We start from the raw sequence: 14,983 nt of genomic DNA, 5'->3' as shown, positions 1-14,983 counted from the left end.
GTGTGCTCTATATGTAATATGTGGAGGGGAATAAACATTTTAATGGCTTCCCCAAATTCGTAATGGCCACCGAGAAGAAACCGTAACTACGAGTGCTGCGGTTTGACACTCTTGCCTTAGATTGTGCCACGCACGTAATCTAGGGAGTAAAGTAGTACCTTTTGGGTTGAGAATGCAGTACTTTAGTTAAATTTGGGTCCAATTTATTAACCCAAAGACAAACTGTGAGTTGGTAACAAAAATTGGTTCTGTTTATGGGACAATTGAAAATGCTTAAGATGCCTTATTCCTGTTCAACAGGGCATGTCGCGTTTGTTCTACGACACTGAAAAAAGGTGTATTGTACCATATTTTCTGCACCTAAAAGTCTTCAATCTTTTTCAAAAGCTGACCATGCGCCTTATTATTCAGTGGGCCTCATATATGGAAAAAGTTTTAAAATATGTCATTCATTATAGTCCGGAAAATACGGTAATCGTATTTTATCAAGTGATGGCATGAAATAAAACCAAAAGGATCCATATAAAAAAAGTGTATTATACTTCTTCAAAATTGTACCTATACACCGAGGATACTAGAATATGCAGCAACTTAACAAAATAAAATGTTGTAATGTATTTTCTGGTGCATAAGGCGCACTCAAAAACTTTGATTTTCTTCAAAAGACGCCTTATATGCTGATGGCCCTTATATGTGAAGTCATATTGAGCCAGAGAGGTCTCACAACTACTGTCAGCAGCCACTGACTTCATTTCCCCGTCAAAGAAGTAGTGCGTAACCCCAGCCTCTACTGTAGCGTCTTATAATGGGGTGTGCCTTATATTTGGGGAAAAAAAAATATGTTTATATATTATATTTGGAAAACTTTTTGCATTCACTGAAGGTGTGCCTTACAGTCCGGTGCGCCTTATATATGGAACAAGTTTGAAAATACAGCATTTATTGGATGTTTTATACTCCGGTGTGCCTTATACACAACAAAATACGGTAAATAATTCAATGCGCCTTTAGTTCATTTTTGCATCGACAGTATACGCCAATGTGATGGCAAACACTGTTGATGTCAAATTCAATTTCAAGAGTGAGGTTATAGTTTGGGTTTGCGGAGGAGAATGTTTGAGAAAGCTTGCATTTAAGTGACTTTTTCCTCGTGTAGAAACTCCTGGGAAATCTTCTCACTGAAAAGAACTCGCACCTTCTCCACGACTCCCTCTTTTCCAGTCCCGCAGTTTCCCACAGAATCCCCCCGCCCGACCTCTCTTCGGTCTTCTGTCTCCGCATCCTTCCCTCACTCTTCCTCACGCCAACCCCCCCCCTAAAACCCCCCTCCTCCCAAGTCTTTGCCTTCCTTCCTTTCAACTCCAATTTTGGGCACAATTAAGTTGTTCTGGTTGACAGTTTGGCCGGTAGAAGTAAGTGTTGCTCGAGCCTGCTGTGTGGCCCTGAAGTGGGGCCATTCTAACCCTTGCCGGCTCAGTTACCGAGTGCTACGCTGGTGAGACACGGAAGCCGCCCGTCCCCCACGCTCCCACCCTGACTCAAACAATTAGCCTCAAACCGCAATTAGGCCTGCTCCCACGCGCGAAGGCGATTGCATTTTTTTTTTATGTTCTCAACAGTGGCAGACCAACTGGCCTAAAAATATCTGAATCGCGCAATTATATTAATTATATTTTGTCCTTGAATTCTAATTAAATAGTTCCAAATTGTCTTTCATCTTACTTTCATTTCTTTTCCACTCTTGCACTGCTTCCAGATGTGTGTTTTTGTATTTAAGCATTTAACCAATCATATTTCAGCCATCATTTGTTACCAGGGTCAGAAATCTACCTGGACGCCTTCACAATCAGTTCTGTCGGCCCTGGAGCATAAAAATCAATCTTGATGAAACTGTTGCTTTCACCAATCAAAGTTCCAGTTGGCAACCCAAAAGGGGTACCAACGCCTTCTTGCAGGCGCTGGTCAATGTCAGAGTTTTCGCAAACTATGATTGGCTCGTCACTAGCCCATCATAGTTTGCGGAAACTGCTTTGACCACAAACCACTAGTGACAATAGCATGCTAGCCACAGCTAGCACACAGTGTTTGGACACTCTGACGAAGGTGGAAGTATACGCCGAAACATGTCAGGTATTTGAACATCTACAATACACTGTCTGTAAGAAAATAATATGTTTTAAATTAAAAATATTGTGTTGATTTAATAGCAGTTTTGTCAACCTACAATGGCTGAAGGAGCAGAAATGGATTTGGCTGGAGATTTACTGTTAAAGCCTTTTTCAAGACGGACTTTTCAAGAAAATAGGGACACCATTAAGAAAGATTGATCAGGTATTTCTTGGCTAATGATACCCTTGAGTGGACTTGTAGTAAATTACACACACCACATCAGTCTGGATCGATTCAGACGTAGCACTACTGAAGGCCTCGCGATGGTTCTCGTCAATGTTCTGCCTTCGCGATGAAATAAAGCGCATCCTTTGCCATAGCCAGGGCGGTGTCATTTACTCACTGACTTCACCTCTTGCAGGACATGTCAGAAAGGATTTTGTATTGGGGTCAACTGGAAGAGACAAAGCCCGCAGCCCTCTATTCTGTCTCCTCGACTAAACGTCAGCAACCTCTACTTTCTGTCACTGCCCTCTGCTTCCCTGTCTGGTTTTCTCTCTTTGTGTTCCGATGGGTGAAAAGAAACTGAAAAAAGATGGAGCAGTGCACACGGTAAATATTTCCATACACCCAAACCCAGACTCACAAATGAGCCAATGCATGAGAAAGTGGCTTGGGGAGGCCGTGCTACAGGGGCCCATATGGTCCGGGCGTTGAATATCAGTTGTCTGGCCTCCAGCGCGCCGCCGGACCACCATAACTTATTTTGTGTTCAGCACAAAGTTTGGTCCAAGCTTGGCTGGCTTCATTAAGAAGCTATTCTCTGCAGCCAATGAAGCTCAACAGACCTCCAACAAAGGAGCTAATCACACCCACCGCTGCTGCTACTCCCCTTTTTAGCCTCTCTCACTCCTTCCTGCCTCACCTTCACTGTGGCTCTCACACAAAAAAATAGCTGTCAACCATTTCGAAGCAGTCCAACTCTTCTCAAAGTTAAAAAGCAAAATAAGCACCCATTCAATACCTACAATAGTCTGTCATGTAAAAAGGTTAACAGTGCGGTGCAATCTGTAGTGTGAAGCATAAAACGAGCACAATGATATGCATTTTGAAAAAAAAAACACATAATAGCACCCCAACAATAGTTGGATAACAACTCAACGCTTGTGTTTTTGTCGAAGCTTTACCACCTGCAGCTCTTTGTGTACGTCTCACCTGACAAACGGCGCACTGTTGCAGGACCAGAGTGTATTAGCGGGATGCGGTGCCTTCAATACCCGCCTACCTACCATGTGTTGTGCCTGCCGCAGCCTTTGGGTGCATTTGAGAGCAAAATATGTGGCGCCTTGACAATGGAGAGCCCAAGGCAACTGAATACATGAAATGACCTTGAACCTTCCAGTGTTCTTTTTTACCAGGGCTGCACGGTCGGTCAGTATATTTATGTGTGTATGTGGGTGAATACGTCTGCTCCGAAGAATCCCAGCTGCAAATCGGTTGTTAGTGTTACGGTTTTAAATGGTAAAGTAATTCCGAATCTAACAGCACCTTGCAGTTTTGATTGACATCTTCAGAGAGTTATCTATAGATCAATTTATAGTATTTTCCGGTGTATAAGGTGAACCGGACTACTCCCAATGAATGGTGTATATTCAAACGTATTCCATACATAAGGCACAGAAGTATAAGGTGCACCATCAATAAATGAAAAAAGGTTTGCCAAAAATATATGAATATATCAATATTTTCAAAATTTAAGATATCACATTATAAAGCGCAACAGTGGAGGCTGGGGTTACAGACTATTTCTACAGGGGGGAAATGTTCAATATTACTTCACATAAGAGTTATTTATAGATCAAGGTACCGGATTTTCCAATGTATACGGCGCACTTGAGGATAAGGCGCATCCCCAATGAATGGTGTATTTTCAAACTTAGTCCATGTATTAGGCGCACCGGACTATAAGGCGCACCATCAATGAATGCAGTTTTCCAAATATAATATATAAATATATCAAAGTTTTCCAAATATAAGGTATCACATTATAAGGTGTGACAGTAGAAGCTGGATTACGCACTACTAATGAAATCGGTGGCTGCTGACAGTAGTTGCGCGACCTGTTGTGTATTACTTCACATATAAGGCGCAGGGTCATCTTTTGAAGAAAATCAAGGCTTTTGGGTGTGCCTTATACACTGGAAAATACGGTAACTGTTTTTATTGGGTTTTCAGTTTGCAACATCTTAATATTTTGCATCTTTGAAGTTTGTCGGTAAGGTCACCAAATAACCCAAAGCAGCACCAAAGTCTGATACAGTGCAGTTGTACAACCACAACAGGAAACAAAGTGCTAATATCTCACTGACAGTGTTCATCAAAATGAACAGACAACCTACGATGAGTGTAGCCTTACTTGTAAATATTTGTGATGGATCCTGACTACCTTTGTAGAGGAGTTAATCAGTGAGCAGTTGTTGCGGCTGCTGACATTAAAAGTGCGAACGGTGTGGACGCCGAGTCCTTCATTGGGTCACTCAATTTAATCATGCATGAAGAAGAACCAATAAACACACACAAACATTTTTTTTTGCTAATTGATTGCTTCTACTAACGGCTGGATAAAGTATTCTTCTGTGACCTTCTTTTCCCTTGTTCATTAAGGCAGGAAGCAAGGAAATCTTTTCCTTTTGTCTTGTTTCTTGCCCCACCACCGCTTCCCCTCACTGGCTTGCTCACGAGCTCACCCCCACCTGCCGTGGCCTCTTTTTCCTCCTCTCTCCTAGTGGGAGAAGGTGATGTAAGGGTGGCATGGCGGGCAAAGCATCCGTCGATTGCAACGCGGGACGGATGACGGTGTCAAGGCCACGACGAGACAGACGTGGACACAGTGGGACTAAGACAATAAATGTGGACAACCAGAGGAGAACATCACACATTTTCTCACACACACACACACACACACACACACACACACACACACACACACACACACACACACACACACACACACACACACACACACACACACACACACACACACACACACACACACACACACACACACACACACACACACTTTGACACCCCCTCTTGCCCCATTTTCAGCCGCCTCCCCTTCAGTGCTTCCGTGATGCTCGTCTTAATGAGAGCTGGCGGGACAATAGTAGCATTGTTGGCCATGTTTGGCAAGCCCGCGCTGAAACAATGGCTGTTTACCCCAATATCAAAAACGCTTCTTCGTTACGGCAGGACCAAGTCTTATAAATCCCTTTCTAAAAGTGCTAAAAAGAGCCACCGGGACAACTCTGAAGCAGTCGCTTCAAGCAACACCACTTCCCTTGTCTGCAATTAAATGGGACTCCTACAAGTATTATGTACAAGTACCGGCTTTTACGGTGTATAAGGCGCACCAGTGTATAAGGCACACCCCCAATAAATGGTGTATTTTCAAACTCTTTCTATATATAAGGCGCACTGGACTATAAGAAACACCTTCAATGAATGAAAAATGTTTTCCAAACATAATAATCAAAAGGCTTTCTCAAATATAAGGCACATAACATTATAAGGTGCTACAGGAGAGGCTGGGGTGATGGGGGCTTCTTCTACAGGGGGAAGTGGAGTCGGTAGCTGCTGACAGTCGTTGCGAGACCTATTGTGGCTCAATATTACTTCACATATAAGGCGCACCGGTGTATAAGGCGCATTGTCATCTTTGGAAGAAAATTGAGGGTGCCTTGTACACCGGAAAATACAGTATAAAAATACAATTTTATAAAATACAATTATAAAAATAAACAAAATAAAAAAGCACATAAATAAATCAATAAATAAATAACAACGAATATTAAATAAATAAATAAATAAATAAATAAATGAAGGCTTTTGGGTGCGCCTTATATACACCGGAAAATACAGTAATATCTATTTATATGTACAATTTATAGTGGTCTATAAATTGTCCAAAAAATAAAAGTAGAAAAAACACCCAACAGGTGCAAGATTTGTGAAAAATATTACATTTACTAAATTTCATGTTTGATAGGACAGGTAGATGGGAACAGGATAATGGGCAATCCCAGTGATCAAGCAAAAAATCATAAACTACTAGGCGATGAGGGAAGGTGTACACGTTAAAGTAAAACAAACCTGCCTTTATCAAGGTCCATATGCTTGAATGTTTTCATGAACTCTGCCACAGAGTTATTAATTTAAAGCACAGACGACAAAGTAAAGGCCTGGGGGCCAGATGTGGTACGCCACATCATTTTACTTGGCCCGCGAAAGAAGATCAAGCATGTCAAGTGCAATGACACATGCTAAAGTCCAAACCAAATTTTCAAATTGTCCCATGTGCACCACAATAACATTCATTATTTTTTACTTCAAATTTGAAAACTAATTATTTATTAATTTGTTGTGTGCTCTGGAGGTAACATGTGGAGGTGATTAAACATTTTAATGGTTACCCAAATTTATAATGGAGAAAGACACCAAGACATGATTTGATTGTACAAATTTTCAGATATAAGGGGTCATTTTCCAAAGTAACCCGGACTTTTGCCATTTTGCAACGATTCATTTTATCCAGTCCAAATACATCAATAGAGATCGCGTAATGGTTTGTATTGATTGTTTTCGGTGATTCTGATTTTAGGCGCATCTGTAAATAACTAAATGAGCTCATTGACCTCGGGTATAGATCATTTCTTGATTTGAAGTCCTCGCTAGATGTGAACAGGATGGCAGTCAGTGGCAGCGTGACCGACTGCTCGAAAAAAAGAGGAAGCTCTCTCGCGTGATGGCCTCAGATCATATAAAACGGTAAAAAAAAAAAAAAAAGGAAAACGATGGAGGCATGGAGGGAGTTATCAAACGGATGCTTGTGGCGGAGACGTAGTGAATCAGTGGATTGACAGCTCTTTCACTCAGCCGCATCCCTCAGCGGTTGTGGCTTCTTGCGGAAATATGCGAGCTGCTCTATGCAAAGGAGCATCATGAATATGCGCAATTAGGTGGGACTGGTGTAATATTTCTGGGTTATGGGATGTGACGTGTGTGAGGCAGAAGCATACATCAGCATAAAGATGAGTGACAAATTCCTATTCCTCGCCTCTGCAATAAGGCTTTTTACGCATTACAACACGCTTGCCTTTTATACCCATTTATGGACATGTGAAAAAAAAGGAACCAATGCTATATTTCGATATGCTATCAATAGGATATAAATGCATCTTCAGATTAAATTAGGAGCGTGAATGAATTGCTTTTCCACAGCATAAAATGTGCATTTATCGTGATATATCGTATTTGAAATATATATATATATATATATATATATATATATTGAAAAAAATAAAACTAAATATATACAGTAAAGTCTCGTTATATCGATATTCTCGGGAGTCGGAAAAAATATCGATATAACCGGACTATCGATATATCCGATCCTGCGGCATGTAAATTTTCTCCTTGCGTTCATAGAAATAGTATCGTAATCAGCAGTACTATCGACATAACCGATATCGATATAACGAGACTTTACTGTGTGTATATATACAGTAAAGTCTCATTATATCGATATTCAAGGGAGTCCGAAAAAATATCGATATAACCGGGACTATCGATATATCCGACCCTGTTTGCATGTAATTTTCTCCGTGCGTGCATAGAAATAGTATCGATATAACCGGGACTATCGATATATCCGATATCGATATAACGAGACTTTACTGTATATATATATATATATACACAGTTTTCCAGTGAATAAGCCGCGCCCTAAAGCCTTCATTTTCTTCAAACGATGACCCTGCGCCTTATACATCGGTGTGCCTAATATGTGAAGTAATACTGAGCCGCAGAAGGTCTGGCAACTACTGTCAGAATTCATCGACTCCATTTCCCCCTGTAGAAGTAAAGTAATGCATAACCCCAGCCTCTACTATAGTGCCTTATAATGTGGTGTGTCTTATATTTGGAATTTTTTTATATATTTTTTTATTCTATTTGAAAAACATTTTTCATTTATTGAAGGTGCGCCTTATAGTCCGGTGCGCCTTATATATGGAAAAAGTTTGAAAACACCATTCATTGGAAGTGCGCCTTATACTTCACTGCACCTTATACACCGAAAAATACAGTAATTTAGCAAGTTTACCTGCTGTAAATACTACAATGTAGCCATCCTGAAAACATCCTCAAATACATCAATGGGCAGGCAAAGTGGTTAAATGTGGTATACGCCTGCTGGTCATAAACTTCAGATCTTGTTGGCAAGTCGGAAGTGGAGCTTCAGTTAATGAGAAAGCCCCAGCGAATCTCCCTACTCGGCATTGTTGGGAAAAGATTCTTTTTGCTTTGTTACCGGGGTATTGAATTACTCAGTATTCATTTGTGTGTGTGCGTGTAGTATTCTATTCGGATCAACTTTTAAAGGAGCTGAACATATGAATGCACAATAAGGACAGGCAGATGGGAACAGGAACACTGACAAAAGCATCTATTAATAATTGCATTATATTTTTACACACCAGCACACACACACATACACACACACATGAATATATCAATGCAAGTGCACGTTCTACATGCACACCTTTCCAGCCCTTCACAGGCAGCCAATTTATAGATACTGTACTGAAGCTACCCTCAGCAACCCTCATCTCTTGCTTTGCCATGCCCTCGTCCGCCACACACCCACACACAGACACACGCACACGCGCGCGCACACACACACACACACACACACACACACACACACACACACACACACACACACACACACACACACACACACACACACACACACACACACACACACAGTGGCACATTCAGCACCCCGGCTACACGTAGCGAAGGGGACGACATATTGCTCATAGCACCCAGGAAATTAACTTGACATTTGATGCAGACAGAAAATATATTTCAGTAGGGGGCGGAAAGGGGGGGAGGGGAATACAAAGTGTACCAAAGCAGCGACAGCATAAAACCATCCCTTGTCCCCCCCTTCCCCCCCATTTAAAATCAGGGCCGCATTCTGGACGGGAGGTGGTGAGGGTTGGGGGTGGGGGGTGGATTACCGCGATCTGCAATGCAGACGCCACTGGGTGCCCACGGAAAATGAGCTTCATCTTTTGCCTGTCCCTCTTGGTGTGTGCTGTCTGTGCCCCTTTGTTTCCATCTTTTATGATTCCTGCATGCGCTCCATTTTCATATCCACTTCCCCTCCCCTTCGTCTTGGTGCCTTTCCATTAAGAGGCAAGTTGGAAAAGCAAATAGGAGATAGACAGTTTGCGTGTATGTGTGGAGGGGGTAAGAGGGGGGGGCGTTGGATGGCCATATAGCTTTGACTAAACCACACAAAAAGCAAAAACAGCTTGACAATGCGTTGTCTGTATAAAAAAAATCATTGAATCGAAATGTCAGTGTAATGAATTTCAATGTTGAGATGTCAAATGTGACACATGGGATGCTATGAATTGGTCAAGAAATGTGGAAAATGTGAAATCTTGATTCATTAACTCATACTTCCCGAATTTATTCAGGAATTTAAACATTTGACAAAAAGCACCCTGATCCACCGGTGAAAAGGACGCTTTGATCCTCTCGTCTTTTATCTAGAACTGCATCATGTAACAAAGAGGGTGCAGCAAGTGCTTAAGAATGAACAACACTCTGTGTTGTGATATTATTTGTTATTTAGTGTTTTTGTTCTTTTCACTTCAGGATGGTGCCGCAAGTGTGGCTGACTTTACAGCAGCTTCTGTATTTTGTTTTTCTACTTCTTTTTTCCTTTCTTCTTCCTTGCATAACTTTGCTGCTGTGAAATGTCAATTTCGCCACTGCGAGACGAATAAAGGTAAATCCAATCTAATCATTCCCAAATGTGTTCGGGTTTGGTTTTCTTCTTGTTTGGGTGCTGATAAAGCGCTGGCTATGGCCTCTGGCAATGTTTTTCTCTTCCACAAGGGGGCAGCATTTCCATTGTTTCCATTGTTCCAGCTTCAGTTGTTAAAGCGCTATATAAACTAATATGTACGTATTGCATTGTATTTTGGACAGTAGCCCTCATTTCAATCTAATATAACTCCAGACCCATATAATTTAGGAATTAACTTTTTTCTGATGAAAAAGAGGAAAGAGATTTCTTGCACTGCATTGAATGTTTATGCAGTCCTAAAACTCAATATTCTGTGGGTCCTGGAATTCAAGTGACAATGACAAAAACCCTGACACTGGAGAGGACACATTTATTGCATTTCTGGCAGTGAATTAGTTAAAAAAAATAAGTGCCCAAGGTGTTTTGAAAGGGACCCGATGAAATTTTGTAAGCGCATATATCTTTAATTACATTTTTTTTTGGGGGGGGGGGAACATCTGGGAGAACTGGGACTGTTTTGAATGTGGAAGCCTAACATGGCAGAATTGGTGAAATAAATATTGGCTATTTTGAATGGTTTGATTGGGTTGTGAAATGTTGAAGCAAAAATGTGTTTTAATCCTATTAATGCGACGAGAAACAATTAACGTGTAGTAACATGTGTGTAAATGCATAGAGCCTTCATATAATCAATGCCGCTCAAGATAGTTCATTCAGCTTTGCACAACTGCTGGTTTACCTCTCCCACATCTCAAGCCACACGTACAATTTCATGCTAGCCGATTTGAAACTACTACAATACGGCATGGTCATGCATAATCTGGGAAGATTAACGATCGCATCCTGGACCTTTCAATAGCCTCGGCATGGAGCCCAAACACTAACGAATGGCGCGGTTTGCAATTAATGCATCATTATGAAGCGCTACAGTTTACACCTCCTTTACGCCGAACAACACACAGCAGGAGCTCCGAGCAGCCGGCTTCTGTCGGCGGTATCCATCCCATTAGACATGCGAGAAGGTTATCATCATTATTCACAATTGCCAATGTCTTGTCTGTGAGCATCTTTCTGGCTGTGATGTGTTCAAAACACATATCCAAACATCCCCCGCTGTTTGTGTGGCCCTCACGCGCTTGCAGTCCAAGAAAAAAAATAATCATTTCAAATAGTGTTATTACCAGGACTAGATTCAATTGAGGTAAATATCCAAATTCTTGAGTTGCGTTATACCATTTTGATGCATGTGCCGTTTCGAACAACTCTCAACAGAACAACAATATCTTTTGAATCGTAAAAACGCTGGACTATTATTTATAATAAATGTGAAACGACATTTTGAGATCCAAATAGATTCTACACTTTTTACATTGACGAAAATAGCTTTGCTAGCTGTATTTGTTTTTAATTTTCTCTTTATTTCTTTATTTATTAACTTTGCAAATATGCATACACACAAGCCAAGTAAAATTATGTCTACAGGTAGGTTTTATTTGGAATGCAGAGATGAAAACGCACCATGTTTATTTATTTGTTATGTGTTTCTTTATGTATTCAGTTATTTATTAATTTATATATTTAGTAATACACATATTTATGTATGTATGTATTTATTCATTTCGCTATTTACTTATTTATTATCTATTTGTTTATTTATCTATTTATTCATGTATTCATGTATGTATGTGTGTCTGTATTTTATTTATGTATTTGTGTATGTATTTATTTATTTATTTATTTATTTATTTATTTATTTATGTATGTGTTTATTTATAAATGCATTTATTTATGTATTTAATTTATTTATTTACTTGTTTATTTATGTATGTCTTTATTTATGTGTTTATGTATTTATTTAGTTATTTATTTATCTGTTTATTTATCTATCTATTTATTTATTTATGTGTTTATTTATAAATTCATTTTTTATGTATTTAATTTATTTATCTACTTGTTTATGTATGTATGTCTATTTATTTATGTGTGTATGTATTTATTACATGTCTATTTATGTGTTCATTTATTTATTGATTGATTTATATATATATATTTACTTATTTAACTATCTACTTATCTAGTGATGTATTTATCTAGTTATTTATGTCTGCATGTGTGTCTGTATGCGTGTATTTATTTATTTATTTATGTATTTATTTATTGTGCTCTGCATTTCACTAAGGTGGTGCGCTTAACATATTGCATCATCCTAACGTGTCGGCACAATGCGGGCAGTTTTATTATTCTCGCATTTTCTGCATGTGGGAGTGTCTAAATCGCATGGTGAACTGTATATTGATTAAATATTGGGAAAAATTACAGTACTTGATGTAAAGGTGAAATAGAGTTGACATTTTTTAGACAGTGAATAGGTTTGTCCTACACCTTGTGTACAAAGTCACTGGCATCCTTCCCTGCATGTGCAAACTGCCCCCCCCCCCCAAATCCCCCCTCCTCCTCCTTCCCTCGCCATTCCTTGCTGCGAGTGATTTGCATTCATTTGCATGATTTCACAATGTGCATATCCTTTGTTCTGCTCGTGTGGCGATGCACAAGAAACCCCCGACCCCCTTCCAGGGCTGTTATACAGTCTGCTGAAATCGGCATTGGATTTTTTTAAGATAGTGTTTGTTAACCACTGTTGTGTTTGTTAGAATTTAACATTTCACAAAAAAGCCACATTTGTCGGCTCGAATTAAAGATAAAAAAAGAAATCACAATAGAATGCATGAGGACGGTATGGATGTGGATTTCTCTGCCTGTAATTGACATTGTGTTATCGCAAAGAGGCATGAGCAGTGGCAGCATGTTGCATGGCTAAAGCGCTTCATCCAAGCGTGAAATGTGGACTTACCTGACATATGAACGGGAAACTATAGATGGGAATGACATCATTCGCAACCAAAATTGATAACAGGGCAGCTTCATTAATAACGGTTCATCCTATTTGCCCCTTTCCATGTTTGTCTCTCGCATGTACTGTATTTCCTTTTAGAATCACTGTGTTGTGATCATTTCTGATTTGACCGTGTTTTTTATTTTTTTTATGACCATCTATTTTGTTCTTAGGTTTTTGACCATTAATGGCTGCTACCTGCTGGCATCTTTTGTTCTCTGTTGTTGTTTATACTGCATGCACTTACAAAGATGAAATAAATATATAGAAGCTAGCCTTTGATAGTTCCATTCCATGCTGGCCGGAGATGGTGATGGTCAGCTATTATTTTCAGAGAAAGAAGTGGAAAATGCACCATATCCGTGCAACATGTAGTGTGTGTGTGTGTGTGTGTGTGTGTGTGTGTGTGTGTGTGTGTGTGTGTGTGTGTGTGTGTGTGTGTGTGCGTGTGTGCGCTCATTCTTTTTTTATTAAGGTCTATTTGGTGCAGCCATTTTGCATGGAAACTTTGACAATGCTGATTTATGCACGAAGTAATTACAAAAGTCAAACTTGACATTGCAAGTAAAATAGTGCACTCACAAATAATATCTTGTCTAATCTGTTTGTATACTTACTTTTGTATATTTATACTGTACTCTGTTTGTATACTTATATTTTACTTTGACAATGCAGATTTATGCACGAAGTAATTACAAAAGTCAACCTTGACATTGCAAGTAAAATAGTGCACTCACAAATAATTGGATTGGATTTGCCTAATCCAATCTAATATCTAATATCTTGTCTAATATGTTTGTATCATTGGGGGGAATAGGCAATATGTCACATTACCAAATTGAATGAATGTCATTTGTGCTGATGTAGCAACTTTGTCCTGAAGCGTCATCAACATTCGACTACCAGATTAATTACATTTTTTTTAACAGCTAACTTTTTTTTGCAAAAATAAGTCCTGCTGTCAGGCTCTGCTTTTTAATATTGATGTTAAAGATTGCCAAGTAAATGCAGAGGACTTGTATGGAAATTTTGATATGGCTCTTGTGTCTTATTATATGCGATTGTGCAAGTCTGCCTCATATTATGACAAAGCGTGAGCACATCTCATTGAGTTGCTCACAAATTGTGGCGAATGTTTTACTGAAGAACAATCTCAAGCTCTCCGAACCTCAGTGACAAAGCTTCAAATTTGACAAAAAAAAAACCCTCACTAAATGACCTCCCGCTACAAGCGAATAAACATTTCTCGTCTGACTACATGGACTTATGAAGTGATTTGTCTCTCATCAGTGACATCAAATTTCATGTTGAAAAATTGATGGACGGGCCTAATTGAAAACTGAGTATGTCCTCCACGGGACATAAATGAGACCAATTAGTGTTACTGCATGGATTTCCACAGGCTGAGGAAACACTTTTAAATCACTTCTGCACATTTTGAGTGTGTGTGTGTGTGTGTGTGTGTGTGTGTGTGTGTGTGTGTGTGTGTGTGTGTGTGTGTGTGTGTGTGTGTGTGTGTGTGTGTGTGTGTGTGTGTGTAAAGTGTGACTATGAATATAAAAATGCTGATTCATTCATTAATCTGTCACTCCATTTTCTTACCCATATCAAGTTGATACATACATTTTACATACACGTTTCCTCAGTCCTACTATTCCTGTTATTAAATCAATACGATCACACTGACAGACATAATCATATTTTTTTAACCTTACCTCGGTCAGGTGCAGTGAAAAGAAAATTCCAAGCGTCAGGTGGATGTCCCCCTGCCGTATGGGCAGCGTCTTTCAAAGCTCCAGTTCTTCATCACTGCAGCAATGAAAGAAAATGATGTTAACAAGAGAAAAATTGTTCAAATAAGGGGAAGACCCAGTTTAGATAAAGTCGTGGAAGGTGGCGTGAAGTCGGGAATTTATGGTTTTGTATGAAAATGAAGACTGTCCTTGTTGTATGATTGAAGTATGATCACCATAAGGTGGGCCCGTGACCCCTCGATGCATTTGGAACAGGGGTGCTCACACTTTTTCAGCAAAGGGGTTACCTTTGAAATGCCCAAGTCAAAATGATCTACCCGTTATATTCATTGATAAATATGT

General features: G+C 39.6%; 1 long non-coding RNA gene across 1 annotated transcript in view; it reads right to left on the bottom strand.

Annotated features, from left to right (window-relative positions):
• Positions 1-14,983, bottom strand: part of LOC148898839 (uncharacterized) — a 43,383-nt gene that overhangs the window by 14,918 nt on the left and 13,482 nt on the right. The window contains exon 2 of the long non-coding RNA XR_016114646.1: positions 14,603-14,696. This is a non-coding gene — a long non-coding RNA (uncharacterized LOC148898839). The remainder of the gene's footprint in view (positions 1-14,602; positions 14,697-14,983) is intronic.

This window comes from Hippocampus bargibanti, linkage group LG04 (assembly GCF_051943395.1).
Source record: "Hippocampus bargibanti isolate YZ-2025 linkage group LG04, ASM5194339v1, whole genome shotgun sequence".
NCBI lineage: Eukaryota > Metazoa > Chordata > Actinopteri > Syngnathiformes > Syngnathidae > Hippocampus > Hippocampus bargibanti.
Note: the sequence above shows the minus strand (reverse complement) of the source record. Positions and strands in the feature narration are given on the sequence as shown.